This window comes from Chlorocebus sabaeus, chromosome 3, assembly GCF_047675955.1.
Source record: "Chlorocebus sabaeus isolate Y175 chromosome 3, mChlSab1.0.hap1, whole genome shotgun sequence".
Classification (NCBI taxonomy): Eukaryota; Metazoa; Chordata; class Mammalia; order Primates; family Cercopithecidae; genus Chlorocebus; species Chlorocebus sabaeus.
Window position 1 is genome coordinate 45,934,167 of NC_132906.1, and position 21,279 is coordinate 45,955,445.

The following is a 21,279-nucleotide window of genomic DNA, read 5'->3' on the forward strand; positions in this document are numbered from 1 at the left end:
CAGAACACAGAGCAGTTTCTCAGAAAGCTTCTTTCCAGTTTTGAACGGAAGATATTTCCTTTTTCACCACAGCCCTCTATGGGCTTCCAAATATCCCTTTGCCAATTCCACGAGAACAGCCTTAGCGAAAGGCTTCTTGAAGGGAAAGATGTAACTCTGTGAGATGAATTAACAGAACACAGAGCAGTTTCTCAGAAAGCTTCTTTCCAGTTTTGAACGGAAGATATTTCCTTTTTCACCATAGCCCTCTATGGGCTTCCAAATATCCCTTTGCCAATTCCACAAGAACAGCCTTAGCGAAAGGCTTCTTGAAGGTAAAGATGTAACTCTGTGAGATGAATTAACAGAACACAGAGCAGTTTCTCAGAATGCTTCTTTCCAGTTTTGAACGGAAGATACTTCCTTTTTCACCATAGCACTCTATGGGCTTCCAAATATCCCTCTGCCAATTCCACAAGAACAGCCTTAGCGAAAGGCTTCTGGAAGGGAAAGATGTAACTCTGTGAGATGAATTAACAGAACACAGAGCAGTTTCTCAGAAAGCTTCTTTCCAGTTTTGAACGGAAGATATTTCCTTTTTCACCATGGCCCTCTTTGGGCTTCCAAATATCCCTTTGCCAACTCCACAAGAACAGCCTTAGCGAAAGGCTTCTTGAAGGGAAAGATGTAACTCTGTGAGATGAATTAACAGAACACAGAGCATTTTCTCAGAAAGCTTCTTTCCAGTTTTGAACGGAAGATATTTCCTTTTTCACCATAGCCCTCTATGGGCTTCCAAATATCCCTTTGCCAATTTCACAAGAACAGCCTTAGCGAAAGGCTTCTGGAAGGGAAAGATGTAACTCTGTGAGATGAATTAACAGAACACAGAGCAGTTTCTCAGAAAGCTTCTTTCCAGTTTTGAACGGAAGATATTTCCTTTTTCACCATGGCCCTCTATGGGCTTCCAAATATCCCTTTGCCAACTCCACAAGAACAGCCTTAGCGAAAGGCTTCTTGAAGGGAAAGATGTAACTCTGTGAGATGAATTAACAGAACACAGAGCAGTTTCTCAGAAAGCTTCTTTCCAGTTTTGAACGGAAGATATTTCCTTTTTCGCCATAGCCCTCTATGGGCTTCCAAATATCCCTTTGCCAATTCCACAAGAACAGCCTTAGCGAAAGGCTTCTGGAAGGGAAAGATGTAACTCTGTGAGATGAATTAACAGAACACAGAGCAGTTTCTCAGAAAGCTTCTTTCCAGTTTTGAACGGAAGATATTTCCTTTTTCACCATAGCCCTCTATGGGTTTCCAAATATCCCTTGGCCAATTCCACAAGAACAGCCTTAGCGAAAGGCTTCTGGAAGGGGAAGATGTAACTCTGTGAGATGAATTAACAGAACACAGAGCAGTTTCTCAGAAAGCTTCTTTCCAGTTTTGAACGGAAGATATTTCCTTTTTCACCATAGCCCTCTATGGGCTTCCAAATATCCCTTTGCCAATTCCACAAGAACAGCCTTAGCGAAAGGCTTCTTGAAGGGAAAGATGTAACTCTGTGAGACGAAGTAACAGAACACAGAGCAGTTTCTCAGAAAGCTTCTTTCCAGTTTTGAACGGAAGATATTTCCTTTTTCACCATAGCCCTCTATGGGCTTCCAAATATCCCTTTGCCAATTCCACAAGAACAGCCTTAGCGAAAGGCTTCTTGAAGGGAAAGATGTAACTCTGTGAGATGAATTAACAGAACACAGAGCAGTTTCTCAGAAAGCTTCTTTCCAGTTTTGAACGGAAGATATTTCCTTTTTCACCATAGCCCTCTATGGGCTTCCAAATATCCCTTTGCCAATTCCACAAGAACAGCCTTAGCGAAAGGCTTCTTGAAGGGAAAGATGTAACTCTGTGAGATGAATTAACAGAACACAGAGCAGTTTCTTAGAAAGCTTCTTACCAGTTTTGAACGGAAGATATTTCCTTTTTCACCATACCCCTCTAAGGGCTTCCAAATATCCCTTTGCCAATTCCACAAGAACAGCCTTAGAGAAGGCTTCTTGAAGGGAAAGATGTAACTCTCTGAGATGAATTAACAGAACACAGAGCAGTTTCTCAGAAAGCTTCTTTCCAGTTTTGAACGGAAGATATTTCCTTTTTCACCATGGCCGTCTATGGGCTTCCAAATATCCCTTTGCCAACTCCACAAGAACAGCCTTAGCGAAAGGCTTCTTGAAGGGAAAGATGTAACTCTGTGAGATGAATTAACAGAACACAGAGCAGTTTCTCAGAAAGCTTCTTTCCAGTTTTGAACGGAAGATATTTCCTTTTTCACCATAGCCCTCTATGGGCTTCCAAATATCCCTTGGCCAATTCCACAAGAACAGCCTTAGCGAAAGGCTTCTTGAAGGGAAAGATGTAACTCTGTGAGATGAATTAACAGAACACAGAGCTGTTTCTCAGAATGCTTCTTTCCAGTTTTGAACGGAAGATATTTCCTTTTTCACCATAGCCCTCTATGGGCTTCCAAATATCCCTTTGCCAATTCCACAAGAACAGCCTTAGCGAAAGGCTTCTGGAAGGGAAAGATGTAACTCTGTGAGATGAATTAACAGAACACAGAGCAGTTTCTCAGAAAGCTTCTTTCCAGTTTTGAACGGAAGATATTTCCTTTTTCACCATGGCCCTCTATGGGCTTCCAAATATCCCTTTGCCAACTCCACAAGAACAGCCTTAGCGAAAGGCTTCTTGAAGGGAAAGATGTAACTCTGTGAGATGAATTAACAGAACACAGAGCATTTTCTCAGAAAGCTTCTTTCCAGTTTTGAACGGAAGATATTTCCTTTTTCACCATAGCCCTCTATGGGCTTCCAAATATCCCTTGGCCAATTCCACAAGAACAGCCTTAGCGAAAGGCTTCTTGAAGGGAAAGATGTAACTCTGTGAGATGAATTAACAGAACACAGAGCAGTTTCTCAGAAAGCTTCTTTCCAGTTTTGATCGGAAGATATTTCCTTTTTCACCATAGCCCTCTATGGGCTTCCAAATACCGCTTTGCCTGTTCCACAAGAACAGCCTTAGCGAAAGGCTTCTTGAAGGGAAAGATGTAACTCTGTGAGATGAATTAACAGAACACAGAGCAGTTTCTCAGAAAGCTTCTTTCCAGTTTTGAACGGAAGATATTTCCTTTTTCACCAGAGCCCTCTATGGGCTTCCAAATATCCCTTGGCCAATTCCACAAGAAGAGCCTTAGCGAAAGGGTTCTTGAAGGGAAAGATGTAACTCTGTGAGACGAATTAACAGAACACAGAGCAGTTTCTCAGAAAGCTTCTTTCCAGTTTTGAACGGAAGATATTTCCTTGTTCACCATAGCCCTCTATGGGCTTCCAAATATCCCTTTGCCAATTCCACAAGAACAGCCTTAGCGAAAGGCTTCTTGAAGGGAAACATGTAACTCAGTGAGATGAATTAACAGAACACAGAGCAGTTTCTCAGAAAGCTTCTTTCCAGTTTTGAACGGAAGATAGTTCCTTTTTCACCGTAGCCCTCTATGGGCTTCCAAATATCCCTTTGCCAATTCCACCAGAACAGCCTTAGCGAAAGGCTTCTTGAAGGGAAAGATGTAACTCTGTGAGATGAATTAACAGAACACAGAGCAGTTTCTCAGAAAGCTTCTTTCCAGTTTTGATCGGAAGATATCTCCTTTTTCACCATAGCCCTCTATGGGCTTCCAAATATCCCTTTCCCAATTCCACAAGAACAGCCTTAGCGAAAGGCTTCTTGAAGGGAAAGATGTAACACTGTGAGACGAATTAACAGAACACAGAGCAGTTTCTCAGAAAGCTTCTTTCCAGTTTTGAACGGAAGATATTTCCTTTTTCACCATAGCCCTCTATGGGCTTCCAAATATCCCTTTGCCATTTCCACAAGAACAGCCTTAGAGAAGGCTTCTTGAAGGGAAAGATGTAACTCTGTGAGATGAATTAACAGAACACAGAGCAGTTTCTCAGAAAGCTTCTTTCCAGTTTTGAACGGAAGATACTTCCTTTTTCACCATAGCCCTCTATGGGCTTCCAAATATCCCTTTGCCAATTCCACAAGAACAGACTTAGCGAAAGGCTTCTTGAAGGGAAAGATGTAACTCTGTGAGATGAATTAACAGAACACAGAGCAGTTTCTCAGAAAGCTTCTTTCCAGTTTTGAACGGAAGATATTTCCTTTTTCACCATGGCCCTCTATGGGCTTCCAAATATCCCTTTGCCAACTCCACAAGAACAGCCTTAGCGAAAGGCTTCTTGAAGGGAACGATGTAACTCTGTGAGATGAATTAACAGAACACAGAGCAGTTTCTCAGAAAGCTTCTTTCCAGTTTTGAACGGAAGATATTTCCTTTTTCACCAGAGCCCTCTATGGGCTTCCAAATATCCCTTTGCCAATTCCACAAGAAGAGCCTTAGCGAAAGGGTTCTTGAAGGGAAAGATGTAACTCTGTGAGACGAATTAACAGAACACAGAGCAGTTTCTCAGAAAGCTTCTTTCCAGTTTTGAACGGAAGGTATTTCCTTTTTCACCATAGCCCTCTATGGGCTTCCAAATATCCCTTTGCCAATTCCACAAGAACAGCCTTAGCGAAAGGCTTCTTGAAGGGAAAGATGTAACTCAGTGAGATGAATTAACACAACACAGAGCAGTTTCTCAGAAAGCTTCTTTCCAGTTTTGAACGGAAGATATTTCCTTTTTCACCATAGCCCTCTACGGGCTTCCAAATATCCCTTTGCCAATTCCTCCAGAACAGCCTTAGCGAAAGGCTTCTTGAAGGAAAAGATGTAACTCTGTGAGACGAAGTAACGGAACACAGAGCAGTTTCTCAGAAAGCTTCTTTCCAATTTTGAAGGGAAGATATTTCCTTTTTCACCATAGCCCTCTATGGGCTTCCAAATATCCCTTTGCCAATTCCACAAGAACAGCCTTAGCGAAAGGCTTCTTGAAGTGAAAGATGTAACTCTGTGAGATGAATTAACAGAACACAGAGCAGTTTCTCAGAAAGCTTCTTTCCAGTTTTGAACGGAAGATATTTCCTTTTTCACCATAGCCCTCTATGGGCTTCCAAATATCCCTTTGCCAATTCCACAAGAACAGCCTTAGCGAAAGGCTTCTTGAAGGGAAAGATGTAACTCTGTGAGATGAATTAACAGAACACAGAGCAGTTTCTCAGAAAGCTTCTTTCCAGTTTTGAACGGAAGATATTTCCTTTTTCACCATAGCCCTCTATGGGCTTCCAAATATACCTTGGCCAATTCCACAAGAACAGCCTTAGCGAAAGGCTTCTTGAAGGGAAAGATGTAACTCTGTGAGATGAATTAACAGAACACAGAGCAGTTTCTCAGAAAGCTTCTTTCCAGTTTTGAACGGTAGATATTTCCTTTTTGATCATAGGCTTCTATGGGCTTCCAAATATCCCTTGGCCAATTCCACAAGAACAGCCTTAGCGAAAGGCTTCTTGAAGGGAAAGATGTAACTCTGTGAGATGAATTAACAGAAAACAGAGCAGTTTCTCAGAAAGCTTCTTTCCAGTTTTGAACGGAAGTTATTTCCTTTTTCACCATAGCCCTCTATGGGCTTCCAAATATCCCTTTGCCAATTCCACAAGAACAGCCTTAGCGAAAGGCTTCTTGAAGGGAAAGATGTAACTCTGTGAGATGAATTAACAGAACACAGAGCAGTTTCTCAGAAAGCTTCTTTCCAGTTTTGAACGGAAGATATTTCCTTTTTCACCATAGCCCTCTATGGGCTTCCAAATATCCCTTTGCCAATTCCACAAGAACAGCCTTAGCGAAAGGCTTCTTGAAGGGAAAGATGTAACTCTGTGAGATGAATTAACAGAACACAGAGCAGTTTCTCAGAAAGCTTCTTTCCAGTTTTGAACGGAAGATATTTCCTTTTTCACCATAGCCCTCTATGGGCTTCCAAATATCCCTTTGCCAATTCCACAAGAACAGCCTTAGAGAAGGCTTCTTGAAGGGAAAGATGTAACTCTGTGAGATGAATTAACAGAACACAGAGCAGTTTCTCAGAAAGCTTCTTTCCAGTTTTGAACGGAAGATATTTCCTTTTTCACCATAGCCCTCTATGGGCTTCCAAATATCCCTTTGCCAATTCCACAAGAACAGCCTTAGCGAAAGGCTTCTTGAAGGGAAACATGTAACTCTGTGAGACGAATTAACAGAACACAGAGCAGTTTCTCAGAAACCTTCTTTCCAGTTTTGAACGGAAGATATTTCCTTTTCCACCATAGCCCTCTATGGGCTTCCAAATATCCCTTTGCCAATTCCACAAGAACAGCCTTAGCGAAAGGCTTCTTGAAGGGAAAGATGTAACTCAGTGAGATGAATTAACAGAACACAGAGCAGTTTCTCAGAAAGCTTCTTTCCAGTTTTGAACGGAAGATATTTCCTTTTTCACCATAGCCCTCTATGGGCTTCCAAATATCCCTTGGCCAATTCCACAAGAAGAGCCTTAGCGAAAGGCTTCTTGAAGGGAAAGATGTAACTCTGTGAGATGAATTAACACAACACAGAGCAGTTTCTCAGAAAGCTTCTTTCCAGTTTTGAACGGAAGATATTTCCTTTTTCACCATAGCCCTCTACGGGCTTCCAAATATCCCTTTGCCAATTCCTCCAGAACAGCCTTAGCGAAAGGCTTCTTGAAGGAAAAGATGTAACTCTGTGAGACGAAGTAACGGAACACAGAGCAGTTTCTCAGAAAGCTTCTTTCCAATTTTGAAGGGAAGATATTTCCTTTTTCACCATAGCCCTCTATGGGCTTCCAAATATCCCTTTGCCAATTCCACAAGAACAGCCTTAGCGAAAGGCTTCTTGAAGTGAAAGATGTAACTCTGTGAGATGAATTAACAGAACACAGAGCATTTTCTCAGAAAGCTTCTTTCCAGTTTTGAACGGAAGATATTTCCTTTTTCACCATAGCCCTCTATGGGCTTCCAAATATCCCTTTGCCAATTCCACAAGAACAGCCTTAGCGAAAGGCTTCTTGAAGGGAAAGATGTAACTCTGTGAGATGAATTAACAGAACACAGAGCAGTTTCTCAGAAAGCTTCTTTCCAGTTTTGAACGGAAGATATTTCCTTTTTGACCATAGGCCTCTATGGGATTCCAAATATCCCTTGGCCAATTCCTGAAGAACAGCCTTAGCGAAAGGCTTCTTGAAGGGAAAGATGTAACTCTGTGAGATGAATTAACAGAACACAGAGCAGTTTCTCAGAAAGCTTCTTTCCAGTTTTGAACGGAAGATATTTCCTTTTTCACCATAGCCCTCTATGGGCTTCCAAATATCCCTTTGCCAATTCCACAAGAACAGCCTTAGCGAAAGGCTTCTTGAAGGGAAACATGTAACTCTGTGAGACGAATTAACAGAACACAGAGCAGTTTTGCAGAAACCTTCTTTCCAGTTTTGAACGGAAGATATTTCCTTTTTCACCATAGCCCTCTATGGGCTTCCAAATATCCCTTTGCCAATTCCACAAGAACAGCCTTAGCGAAAGGCTTCTTGAAGGGAAAGATGTAACTCAGTGAGATGAATTAACAGAACACAGAGCAGTTTCTCAGAAAGCTTCTTTCCAGTTTTGAACGGAAGATATTTCCTTTTTCACCATAGCCCTCTATGGGCTTCCAAATATCCCTTGGCCAATTCCACAAGAAGAGCCTTAGCGAAAGGCTTCTTGAAGGGAAAGATGTAACTCTGTGAGATGAATTAACACAACACAGAGCAGTTTCTCAGAAAGCTTCTTTCCAGTTTTGAACGGAAGATATTTCCTTTTTCACCATAGCCCTCTACGGGCTTCCAAATATCCCTTTGCCAATTCCTCCAGAACAGCCTTAGCGAAAGGCTTCTTGAAGGAAAAGATGTAACTCTGTGAGACGAAGTAACGGAACACAGAGCAGTTTCTCAGAAAGCTTCTTTCCAATTTTGAAGGGAAGATATTTCCTTTTTCACCATAGCCCTCTATGGGCTTCCAAATATCCCTTTGCCAATTCCACAAGAATAGCCTTAGCGAAAGGCTTCTTGAAGTGAAAGATGTAACTCTGTGAGATGAATTAACAGAACACAGAGCATTTTCTCAGAAAGCTTCTTTCCAGTTTTGAACGGAAGATATTTCCTTTTTCACCATAGCCCTCTATGGGCTTCCAAATATCCCTTTGCCAATTCCACAAGAACAGCCTTAGCGAAAGGCTTCTTGAAGGGAAAGATGTAACTCTGTGAGATGAATTAACAGAACACAGAGCAGTTTCTCAGAAAGCTTCTTTCCAGTTTTGAACGGAAGATATTTCCTTTTTCACCATAGCCCTCTATGGGCTTCCAAATATCCCTTTGCCAATTCCACAAGAACAGCCTTAGCGAAAGGCTTCTTGAAGGGAAAGATGTAACTCTGTGAGATGAATTAACAGAACACAGAGCAGTTTCTCAGAAAGCTTCTTTCCAGTTTTGAACGGAAGATATTTCCTTTTTCACCGTAGCCCTCTATGGGCTTCCAAATATCCCTTTGCCAATTCCTGAAGAACAGCCTTAGCGAAAGGCTTCTTGAAGGGAAAGATGTAACTCTGTGAGATGAATTAACAGAACACAGAGCAGTTTCTCAGAAAGCTTCTTTCCAGTTTTGAACGGAAGATATTTCCTTTTTCACCATAGCCCTCTATGGGCTTCCTAATATCCCTTTGCCAATTCCACAAGAACAGCCTTAGCGAAAGGCTTCTTGAAGGGAAAGATGTAACTCTGTGAGACGTATTAACAGAACACAGAGCAGTTTCTCAGAAAGCTTCTTTCCAGTTTTGAACGGAAGATATTTCCTTTTTCACCATAGCCCTCTATGGGCTTCCAAATATCACTTTGCCAATTCCACAAGAACAGCCTTAGCGAAAGGCTTCTTGAAGGGAAAGATTTAACTCTGTGAGATGAATTAACAGAACACAGAGCAGTTTCTCAGAAAGCTTCTTTCCAGTTTTGAACGGAAGATATTTCCTTTTTAACCATAGCCCTCTATGGGCTTCCAAATATCCCTTTGCCAATTCCACAAGAACAGCCTTAGCGAAAGGCTTCTTGAAGGGAAAGAAGTTACTCTGTGAGATGAATTAACAGAACACAGAGCAGTTTCTCAGAAAGCTTCTTTCCAGTTTTGAACGGAAGATATTTCCTTTTTCACTATAGCCCTCTATGGGCTTCCAAATATCCCTTGGCCAATTCCACAAGAACAGCCTTAGCGAAAGGCTTCTTGAAGGGAAAGATGTAACTCTGTGAGATGAATTAACAGAACACAGAGCAGTTTCTCAGAAAGCTTCTTTCCAGTTTTGAACGGAAGATATTTCCTTTTTCACCATAGCCCTCTATGGGCTTCCAAATATCCCTTTGCCAATTCCACAAGAACAGCCTCAGCGAAAGGCTTCTTGAAGGGAAAGATGTAACTCTGTGAGATGAATTTACAGAACACAGAGCAGTTTCTCAGAAAGCTTCTTTCCAGTTTTGAACGGAAGATATTTCCTTTTTCACCATAGCCCTCTATGGGCTTCCAAATATCCCTTTGCCAATTCCACAAGAACAGCCTTAGAGAAGGCTTCTTGAAGGGAAAGATGTAACTCTGTGAGATGAATTAACAGAACACAGAGCAGTTTCTCAGAAAGCTTCTTTCCAGTTTTGAACGGAAGATATTTCCTTTTTCACAATAGCCCTCTATGGGCTTCCAAATATCCCTTGGCAAATTCCACAAGAAGAGCCTTAGCGAAAGGCTTCTGGAAGGGAAAGATGTAACTCTGTGAGATGAATTAACAGAACACAGAGCAGTTTCTCAGAAAGCTTCTTTCCAGTTTTGAACGGAAGATATTTCCTTTTTCACCATAGCCCTCTATGGGCTTCCAAATATCCCTTTGCCAATTCCACAAGAACAGCCTTAGCGAAAGGCTTCTTGAAGGGAAAGATGTAATTCGGTGAGATGAATTAACAGAACACAGAGCAGTTTCTCAGAAAGCTTCTTTCCAGTTTTGAACGGAAGATATTTCCTTTTTCACCATAGCCCTCTATGGGCTTCCAAATATCCCTTTGCCAATTCCTCCAGAACAGCCTTAGCGAAAGGCTTCTTGAAGGAAAAGATGTAACTCTGTGAGACGAAGTAACGGAACACAGAGCAGTTTCTCAGAAAGCTTCTTTCCAATTTTGAAGGGAAGATATTTCCTTTTTCACCATAGCCCTCTATGGGCTTCCAAATATCCCTTTGCCAATTCCACAAGAACAGCCTTAGCGAAAGGCTTCTTGAAGGGAAACATGTAACTCTGTGAGATGAATTAACAGAACACAGAGCAGTTTCTCAGAAAGCTTCTTTCCAGTTTTGAACGGAAGATATTTCCTTTTTCACCATAGCCCTCTATGGGCTTCCAAATATCCCTTTGCCAATTCCACAAGAACAGCCTTAGCGAAAGGCTTCTTGAAGGGAAAGATGTAACTCTGTGAGATAAATTAACAGAACACAGAGCAGTTTCTCAGAAAGCTTCTTTCCAGTTTTGAACGGAAGATATTTCCTTTTTCACCATAGCCCTCTATGGGCTTCCAAATATCCCTTTGCCAATTCCACAAGAACAGCCTTAGCGAAAGGCTTCTTGAAGGGAAAGATGTAACTCTGTGAGATGAATTAACAGAACACAGAGCAGTTTCTCAGAAAGCTTCTTTCCAGTTTTGAACGGAAGATATTTCCTTTTTGACCATAGGCCTCTATGGGCTTCCAAATATCCCTTTGCCAATTCCACAAGAACAGCCTTAGCGAAAGGCTTCTTGAAGGAAAAGATGTAACTCTGTGAGACGAAGTAACGGAACACAGAGCAGTTTCTCAGAAAGCTTCTTTCCAATTTTGAAGGGAAGATATTTCCTTTTTCACCATAGCCCTCTATGGGCTTCCAAATATCCCTTTGCCAATTCCACAAGAACAGCCTTAGCGAAAGGCTTCTTGAAGGGAAAGATGTAACTCTGTGAGATGAATTAACAGAACACAGAGCAGTTTCTCAGAAAGCTTCTTTCCAGTTTTGAACGGAAGATATTTCCTTTTTCACCATAGCCCTCTATGGGCTTCCAAATATCCCTTTGCCAATTCCACAAGAACAGCCTTAGCGAAAGGCTTCTTGAAGGGAAAGATGTAACTCTGTGAGATGAATTAACAGAACACAGAGCAGTTTCTCAGAAAGCTTCTTTCCAGTTTTGAACGGAAGATATTTCCTTTTTCACCAAAGCCCTCTATGGGCTTCCAAATATCCCTTGGCCAATTCCACAAGAACAGCCTTAGCGAAAGGCTTCTTGAAGGGAAAGATGTAACTCTGTGAGATGAATTAACAGAACACAGAGCAGTTTCTCAGAAAGCTTCTTTCCAGTTTTGAACGGAAGATATTTCCTTTTTGACCATAGGCCTCTATGGGCTTCCAAATATCCCTTGGCCAATTCTACAAGAACAGCCTTAGCGAAAGGCTTCTTGAAGGGAAAGATGTAACTCTGTGAGATGAATTAACAGAACACAGAGCAGTTTCTCAGAAAGCTTCTTTCCAGTTTTGAACGGAAGATATTTCCTTTTTCACCATAGCCCTCTATGGGCTTCCAAATATCCTTTTGCCAATTCCACAAGAACAGCCTTAGCGAAAGGCTTCTTGAAGGGAAAGATGTAACTCTGTGAGATGAATTAACAGAACACAGAGCAGTTTCTCAGAAAGCTTCTTTCCAGTTTTGAACGGAAGATATTTCCTTTTTCACCATAGCCCTCTATGGGCTTCCAAATATCCCTTTGCCAATTCCACAAGAACAGCCTTAGAGAAGGCTTCTTGAAGGGAAAGATGTAACTCTGTGAGATGAATTAACAGAACACAGAGCAGTTTCTCAGAAAGCTTCTTTCCAGTTTTGAACGGAAGATATTTCCTTTTTCACCATGGCCCTCTATGGGCTTCCAAATATCCCTTTGCCAACTCCACAAGAACAGCCTTAGCGAAAGGCTTCTTGAAGGGAAAGATGTAACTCTGTGAGATGAATTAACAGAACACAGAGCAGTTTCTCAGAAAGCTTCTTTCCAGTTTTGAACGGAAGATATTTCCTTTTTCACCAGAGCCATCTATGGGCTTCCAAATATCCCTTTGCCAATTCCACAAGAACAGCCTTAGCGAAAGGCTTCTTGAAGGGAATGATGTAACTCTGTGAGATGAATTAACAGAACACAGAGCAGTTTCTCAGAAAGCTTCTTTCCAGTTTTGAACGGAAGATATTTCCTTTTTCACCATAGCCCTCTATGGGCTTCCAAATATCCCTTTGCCAATTCCACAAGAACAGCCTTAGCGAAAGGCTTCTGGAAGGGAAAGATGTAACTCTGTGAGATGAATTAACAGAACACAGAGCAGTTTCTCAGAAAGCTTCTTTCCAGTTTTGAACGGAAGATATTTCCTTTTTCACCATAGCCCTCTATGGGCTTCCAAATATCCCTTGGCCAATTCCACAAGAACAGCCTTAGCGAAAGGCTTCTGGAAGGGAAAGATGTAACTCTGTGAGATGAATTAACAGAACACAGAGCAGTTTCTCAGAAAGCTTCTTTCCAGTTTTGAACGGAAGATATTTCCTTTCTCACCATAGCCCTCTATGGGCTTCCAAATATCCCTTTGCCAATTCCACAAGAACAGCCTTAGCGAAAGGCTTCTTGAAGGGAAAGATGTAACTCTGTGAGACGAAGTAACAGAACACAGAGCAGTTTCTCAGAAAGCTTCTTTCCAGTTTTGAACGGAAGATATTTCCTTTTTCACCATAGCCCTCTATGGGCTTCCAAATATCCCTTTGCCTATTCCACAAGAACAGCCTTAGAGAAGGCTTCTTGAAGGGAAAGATGTAACTCTGTGAGATGAATTAACAGAACACAGAGCAGTTTCTCAGAAAGCTTCTTTCCAGTTTTGAACGGAAGATATTTCCTTTTTCACCATGGCCCTCTATGGGCTTCCAAATATCCCTTTGCCAACTCCACAAGAACAGCCTTAGCGAAAGCTTCTTGAAGGGAAAGATGTAACTCTGTGAGATGAATTAACAGAACACAGAGCAGTTTCTCAGAAAGCTTCTTTCCAGTTTTGAACGGAAGATATTTCCTTTTTCACCATAGCCCTCTATGGGCTTCCAAATATCCCTTTGCCAATTCCACGAGAACAGCCTTAGCGAAAGGCTTCTTGAAGGGAAAGATGTAACTCTGTGAGATGAATTAACAGAACACAGAGCAGTTTCTCAGAATGCTTCTTTCCAGTTTTGAACGGAAGATATTTCCTTTTTCACCATAGCCCTCTATGGGCTTCCATATATCCCTTTGCCAATTCCACAAGAACAGCCTTAGCGAAAGGCTTCTGGAAGGGAAAGATGTAACTCTGTGAGATGAATTAACAGAACACAGAGCAGTTTCTCAGAAAGCTTCTTTCCAGTTTTGAACGGAAGATATTTCCTTTTTCACCATGGCCCTCTATGGGCTTCCAAATATCCCTTTGCCAACTCCACAAGAACAGTCTTAGCGAAAGGCTTCTTGAAGGGAAAGATGTAACTCTGTGAGATGAATTAACAGAACACAGAGCAGTTTCTCAGAAAGCTTCTTTCCAGTTTTGAACGGAAGATATTTCCTTTTTCACCATAGAACTCTATGGGCTTCCAAATATCCCTTTGCCAATTCCACAAGAACAGCCTTAGCGAAAGGCTTCTTGAAGGGAAAGATGTAACTCTGTGAGATGAATTAACAGAACACAGAGCAGTTTCTCAGAATGCTTCTTTCCAGTTTTGAACGGAAGATATTTCCTTTTTCACCATAGCCCTCTATGGGCTTCCAAATATCCCTTTGCCAATTCCACAAGAACAGCCTTAGCGAAAGGCTTCTGGAAGGGAAAGATGTAACTCTGTGAGATGAATTAACAGAACACAGAGCAGTTTCTCAGAAAGCTTCTTTCCAGTTTTGAACGGAAGATATTTCCTTTTTCACCATGGCCCTCTATGGGCTTCCAAATATCCCTTTGCCAACTCCACAAGAACAGCCTTAGCGAAAGGTTTCTTGAAGGGAAAGATGTAACTCTGTGAGATGAATTAACAGAACACAGAGCATTTTCTCAGAAAGCTTCTTTCCAGTTTTGAACGGAAGATATTTCCTTTTTCACCATAGCCCTCTATGGGCTTCCAAATATCCCTTTGCCAATTCCACAAGAACAGCCTTAGCGAAAGGCTTCTTGAAGGGAAAGATGTAACTCTGTGAGATGAATTAACAGAACACAGAGCAGTTTCTCAGAAAGCTTCTTTCCAGTTTTGATCGGAAGATATTTCCTTTTTCACCATAGCCCTCTATGGCCTTCCAAATACCGCTTTGCCAGTTCCACAAGAACAGCCTTAGCGAAAGGCTTCTTGAAGGGAAAGATGTAACTCTGTGAGATGAATTAACAGAACACAGAGCAGTTTCTCAGAAAGCCTCTTTCCAGTTTTGAACGGAAGATATTTCCTTTTTCACCATAGCCCTCTATGGGCTTCCAAATATCCCTTGGCCAATTCCTGAAGACAGCCTTAGCGAAAGGCTTCTTGAAGGGAAAGATGTAACTCTGTGAGATGAATTAACAGAACACAGAGCAGTTTCTCAGAAAGCTTCTTTCCAGTTTTGAACGGAAGATATTTCCTTTTTCACCATAGCCCTCTATGGGCTTCCTAATATCCCTTTGCCAATTCCACAAGAACAGCCTTAGCGAAAGGCTTCTTGAAGGGAAAGATGTAACTCTGTGAGACGAATTAACAGAACACAGAGCAGTTTCTCAGAAAGCTTCTTTCCAGTTTTGAACGGAAGATATTTCCTTTTTCACCATAGCCCTCTATGGGCTTCCAAATATCACTTTGCCAATTCCACAAGAACAGCCTTAGCGAAAGGCTTCTTGAAGGGAAAGATGTAACTCTGTGAGAAGAATTAACAGAACACAGAGCAGTTTCTCAGAAAGCTTCTTTCCAGTTTTGAACGGAAGAAATTTCCTTTTTCACCATAGCCCTCTATGGGCTTCCAAATATCCCTTTGCCAATTCCACAAGAACAGCCTTAGCGAACGGCTTCTTGAAGGGAAAGATGTAACTCTGTGAGATGAATTAACAGAACACAGAGCATTTTCTCAGAAAGCTTCTTTCCAGTTATGAACGGAAGATATTTCCTTTTTCATCATAGCCCTCTATGGGCTTACAAATATCCCTTTGCCAATTCCACAAGAACAGCCTTAGCGAAAGGCTTCTTGAAGGGAAAGATGTAACTCTGTGAGATGAATTAACAGAACACAGAGCAGTTTCTCAGAAAGCTTCTTTCCAGTTTTGAACGGAAGATATTTCCTTTTTAACCATAGCCCTCTATGGGCTTCCAAATATCCCTTTGCCAATTCCACAAGAACAGCCTTAGCGAAAGGCTTCTTGAAGGGAAAGATGTAACTCTGTGAGATGAATTAACAGAACACAGAGCAGTTTCTCAGAAAGCTTCTTTCAGTTTTGAACGGAAGATATTTCCTTTTTCACCATAGCCCTCTATGGGCTTCCAAATATCCCTTTGCCAATTCCACAAGAACAGCCTTAGAGAAGGCTTCTTGAAGGGAAAGAAGTTACTCTGTGAGATGAATTAACAGAACACAGAGCAGTTTCTCAGAAAGCTTCTTTCCAGTTTTGAACGGAAGATATTTCCTTTTTCACTATAGCCCTCTATGGGCTTCCAAATATCCCTTGGCCAATTCCACAAGAACAGCCTTAGCGAAAGGCTTCTGGAAGGGGAAGATGTAACTCTGTGAGATGAATTAACAGAACACAGAGCAGTTTCTCAGAAAGCTTCTTTCCAGTTTTGAACGGAAGATATTTCCTTTTTCACCATAGCCCTCTATGGGCTTCCAAATATCCCTTTGCCAATTCCACAAGAACAGCCTCAGCGAAAGGCTTCTTGAAGGGAAAGATGTAACTCTGTGAGATGAATTTACAGAACACAGAGCAGTTTCTCAGAAAGCTTCTTTCCAGTTTTGAACGGAAGATATTTCCTTTTTCACCATAGACCTCTATGGGCTTCCAAATATCCCTTTGCCAATTCCACAAGAACAGCCTTAGAGAAGGCTTCTTGAAGGGAAAGATGTAACTCTGTGAGATGAATTAACAGAACACAGAGCAGTATCTCAGAAAGCTTCTTTCCAGTTTTGAACGGAAGATATTTCCTTTTTCACCATAGCCCTCTATGGGCTTCCAAATATCCCTTGGCCAATTCCACAAGAACAGCCTTAGCGAAAGGCTTCTGGAAGGGAAAGATGTAAGTCTGTGAGATGAATTAACAGAACACAGAGCAGTTTCTCAGAAAGCTTCTTTCCAGTTTTGAACGGAAGATATTTCCTTTTCCACCATAGCCCTCTATGGGCTTCCAAATATCCCTTTGCCAATTCCACAAGAACAGCCTTAGCGAAAGGCTTCTTGAAGGGAAAGATGTAATTCTGTGAGATGAATTAACAGAACACAGAGCAGTTTCTCAGAAAGCTTCTTTCCAGTTTTGAACGGAAGATATTTCCTTTTTCACCATAGCCCTCTAGGGGTTCCAAATATCCCTTTGCCAATTCCTCCAGAACAGCCTTAGCGAAAGGCTTCTTGAGGGAAAAGATGTAACTCTGTGAGACGAAGTAACGGAACACAGAGCAGTTTCTCAGAAAGCTTCTTTCCAATTTTGAAGGGAAGATATTTCCTTTTTCACCAGAGCCCTCTATGGGCTTCCAAATATCCCTTGGCCAATTCCACAAGAAGAGCCTTAGCGAAAGGGTTCTTGAAGGGAAAGATGTAACTCTGTGAGACGAATTAACAGAACACAGAGCAGTTTCTCAGAAAGCTTCTTTCCAGTTTTGAACGGAAGATATTTCCTTGTTCACCATAGCCCTCTAGGGGTTCCAAATATCCCTTTGCCAATTCCACAAGAACAGCCTTAGCGAAAGGCTTCTTGAAGGGAAACATGTAACTCAGTGAGATGAATTAACAGAACACAGAGCAGTTTCTCAGAAAGCTTCTTTCCAGTTTTGAACGGAAGTTATTTCCTTTTTCACCATAGCCCTCTATGGGCTTCCAAATATCCGTTTGCCAATTCCACAAGAACAGCCTTAGCGAAAGGCTTTTTGAAGGGAAAGATGTAACTCTGTGAGATGAATTAACAGAACACAGAGCAGTTTCTCAGAAAGCTTCTTTCCAGTTTTGAACGGAAGATATTTCCTTTTTCACCATAGCCCTCTATGGGCTTCCAAATATCCCTTTGCCAATTCCACAAGAACAGCCTTAGAGAAGGCTTCTTGAAGGGAAAGATGTAACTCTGTGAGATGAATTAACGGAACACAAAGCAGTTTCTCAGAAAGCTTCTTTCCAGTTTTGAACGGAAGATATTTCCTTTTTCACCATAGCCCTCTATGGGCTTCCAAATATCCCTTTGCCAATTCCACAAGAACAGCCTTAGCGAAAGGCTTCTTGAAGGGAAAGATGTAACTCTGTGAGATGAATTAACAGAACACAGAGCAGTTTCTCAGAAACCTTCTTTCCAGTTTTGAACGGAAGATATTTCCTTTTTCACCATAGCCCTCTATGGGCTTCCAAATATCCCTTTGCCTATTCCACAAGAACAGCCTTAGAGAAAGGCTTCTTGACGGGAAAGCTGTAACTCTGTGGGATGAATTAACAGAACACAGAGCGGTTTCTCAGAAAGCTTCTTTCCAGTTTTGAACGGAAGATATTTCCTTTTTCACCATAGCCCTCTATGGGCTTCCAAATATCCCTTTGCCAATTCCACAAGAACAGACTTAGCGAAAGGCTTCTTGAAGGGAAAGATGTAACTCTGTGAGATGAATTTACAGAACACAGAGCAGTTTCTCAGAAAGCTTCTTTCCAATTTTGAACGGAAGATATTTCCTTTTTCACCATAGCCCTCTATGGGCTTCCAAATATCCCTTGGCCAATTCCACAAGAACAGCCTTAGCGAAAGGGTTCTTGAAAGGAAAGATGTAACTCTGTGAGATGAATTAACAGAACACAGAGCGGTTTCTCAGAAAGCTTCTTTCCAGTTTTGAACTGAAGATAATTCCTTTTTCACCATGGCCCTCTATGGGCTTCCAAATATCCCTTTGCCAATTCCACAAGAACAGCCTTAGCGAAAGGCTTCTTGAAGGGAAAGATGTAACTCTGTGAGATGAATTAACAGAACACAGAGCAGATTCTCAGAAAGCTTCTTTCCAGTTTTGAACGGAAGATATTTCCTTTTTCACCATAGCCCTCTATGGGCTTCCAAATATCCCTTTGCCAATTCCACAATAACAGCCTTAGCGAAAGGCTTCTTGAAGGGAAAGATGTAACTCTGTGAGATGAATTAACAGAACACAGAGCGGTTTCTCAGAAAGCTTCTTTCCAGTTTTGAACTGAAGATAATTCCTTTTTCACCATGGCCCTCTATGGGCTTCCAAATATCCCTTTGCCAATTCCACAAGAACAGCCTTAGCGAAAGGCTTCTTGAAGGGAAAGATGTAACTCTGTGAGATGAATTAACAGAACACAGAGCAGATTCTCAGAAAGCTTCTTTCCAGTTTTGAACGGAAGATATTTCCTTTTTCACCATAGCCCTCTATGGGCTTCCAAATATCCCTTTGCCAATTCCACAATAACAGCCTTAGCGAAAGGCTTCTTGAAGGGAAAGATGTAACTCTGTGAGATGAATTAACAGAACACAGAGCGGTTTCTCAGAAAGATTCTTTCCAGTTTTGAACGGAAGATATTTCCTTTTTCACCATGGCCCTCTATGGGCTTCCAAATATCCCTTTGCCAATTCCACAAGAACAGCCTTAGCGAAAGGCTTCTTGAAGGGAAAGATGTAACTCTGTGAGATGAATTAACAGAACACAGAGCAGATTCTCAGAAAGCTTCTTTCCAGTTTTGAACGGAAGATATTTCCTTTTTCACCATAGCCCTCTATGGGCTTCCAAATATCCCTTTGCCAATTCCACAATAACAGCCTTAGCGAAAGGCTTCTTGAAGGGAAAGATGTAACTCTGTGAGATGAATTAACAGAACACAGAGCGGTTTCTCAGAAAGCTTCTTTCCAGTTTTGAACGGAAGATATTTCCTTTTTCACCATAGACCTCTATGGGCTTCCAAATATCCCTTTGCCAATTCCTGAAGAACAGCCTTAGCGAAAGGCTTCTTGAAGGGAAAGATGTAACTCTGTGAGATGAATTAACAGAACACAGAGCAGTTTCTCAGAAAGCTTCTTTCCAGTTTTGAACGGAAGATATTTCCTTGTTCACCATAGCCCTCTATGGGCTTCCAAATACCGCTTTGCCAATTCCACAAGAACAGCCTTAGCGAAAGGCTTATTGAAGGGAAAGATGTAACGCTGTGAGATGAATTAACAGAACACAGAGCAGTTTCTCAGAAAACTTCTTTCCAGTTTTGAACGGAAGATATTTCCTTTTTCACCATAGCCCTCTATGGGCTTCCAAATATCCCTTTCCAATTCCACAGGAACAGCCTTATCGACAGGCTTCTTGAAGGGAAAGATGTAACTCTGTGAGATGAATTAACAGAACACAGAGCAGTTTCTCAGAAAGCTTCTTTCCAGTTTTGAACGGAAGATATTTCCTTTTTCACCATAGCCCTCTATGGGCTTCCAAATATCCCTTTGCCAATTCCACAAGAACAGCCTTAGAGAAGGCTTCTTGAAGGGAAAGAAGTTACTCTGTGAGATGAATTAACAGAACACAGAGCAGTTTCTCAGAAAGCTTCTTTCCAGTTTTGAACGGAAGATATTTCCTTTTTCACTATAGCCCTCTAAGGGCTTCCAAATATCCCTTGGCCAATTCCACAAGAACAGCCTTAGCGAAACCTTCTTGAAGGGAAAGATGTAACTCTGTGAGATGAATTAACAGAACACAGAGCAGTTTCTCAGAAAGCTTCTTTCCAGTTTTGAACGGAAGATATTTCCTTTTTCACCATAGCCCTCTATGGGCTTCCAAATATCCCTTTGCCAATTCCACAAGAACAGCCTCAGCGAAAGGCTTCTTGAAGGGAAAGATGTAACTCTGTGAGATGAATTTACAGAACACAGAGCAGTTTCTCAGAAAGCTTCTTTCCAGTTTTGAACGGAAGATATTTCCTTTTTCACCATAGCCCTCTATGGGCTTCCAAATATCCCTTTGCCAATTCCACAAGAACAGCCTTAGAGAAGGCTTCTTGAAGGGAAAGATGTAACTCTGTGAGATGAATTAACAGAACACAGAGCAGTTTCTCAGAAAGCTTCTTTCCAGTTTTGAACGGAAGATATTTCTTTTTTCACCATAGCCCTCTATGGGCTTCCAAATATCCCTATGCCAATTCCACAAGAACAGCCTTAGCGAAAGGCTTCTTGAAGGGAAAGATGTAACTCTGTGAGATGAATTAACAGAACACAGAGCAGTTTCTCAGAAAGCTTCTTTCCAGTTTTGAACGGAAGATATTTCCTTTTTCACCATAGCCCTCTATGGGCTTCCAAATATCCCTTTGCCAATTCCACAAGAACAGCCTTAGCGAAAGGCTTCTGGAAGGGAAAGATGTAACTCTGTGAGATGAATTAACAGAACACAGAGCAGTTTCTCAGAAAGCTTCTTTCCAGTTTTGAACGGAAGATATTTCCTTTTTCACCATGGCCCTCTATGGGCTTCCAAATATCCCTTTGCCAACTCCAAAAGAACAGCCTTAGCGAAAGGCTTCTTGAAGGGAAAGATGTAACTCTGTGAGATGAATTAACAGAACACAGAGCAGTTTCTCAGAAAGCTTCTTTCCAGTTTTGAACGGAAGATATTTCCTTTTTCACCATAGCCCTCTATGGGCTTCCAAATATCCCTTTGCCAATTCCACAAGAACAGCCTTAGCGAAAGGCTTCTGGAAGGGAAAGATGTAACTCTGTGAGATGAATTAACAGAACACAGAGCAGTTTCTCAGAAAGCTTCTTTCCAGTTTTGAACGGAAGATATTTCCTTTTTCACCATAGCCCTCTATGGGCTTCCAAATATCCCTTTGCCAATTCCACAAGAACAGCCTTAGCGAAAGGCTTCTGGAAGGGAAAGATGTAACTCTGTGAGATGAATTAACAGAACACAGAGAAGTTTCTCAGAAAGCTTCTTTCCAGTTTTGAACGGAAGATATTTCCTTTTTCACCATAGCCCTCTATGGGCTTCCAAATATACCTTTGCCAATTCCACAAGAACAGCCTTAGAGAAGGCTTCTTGAAG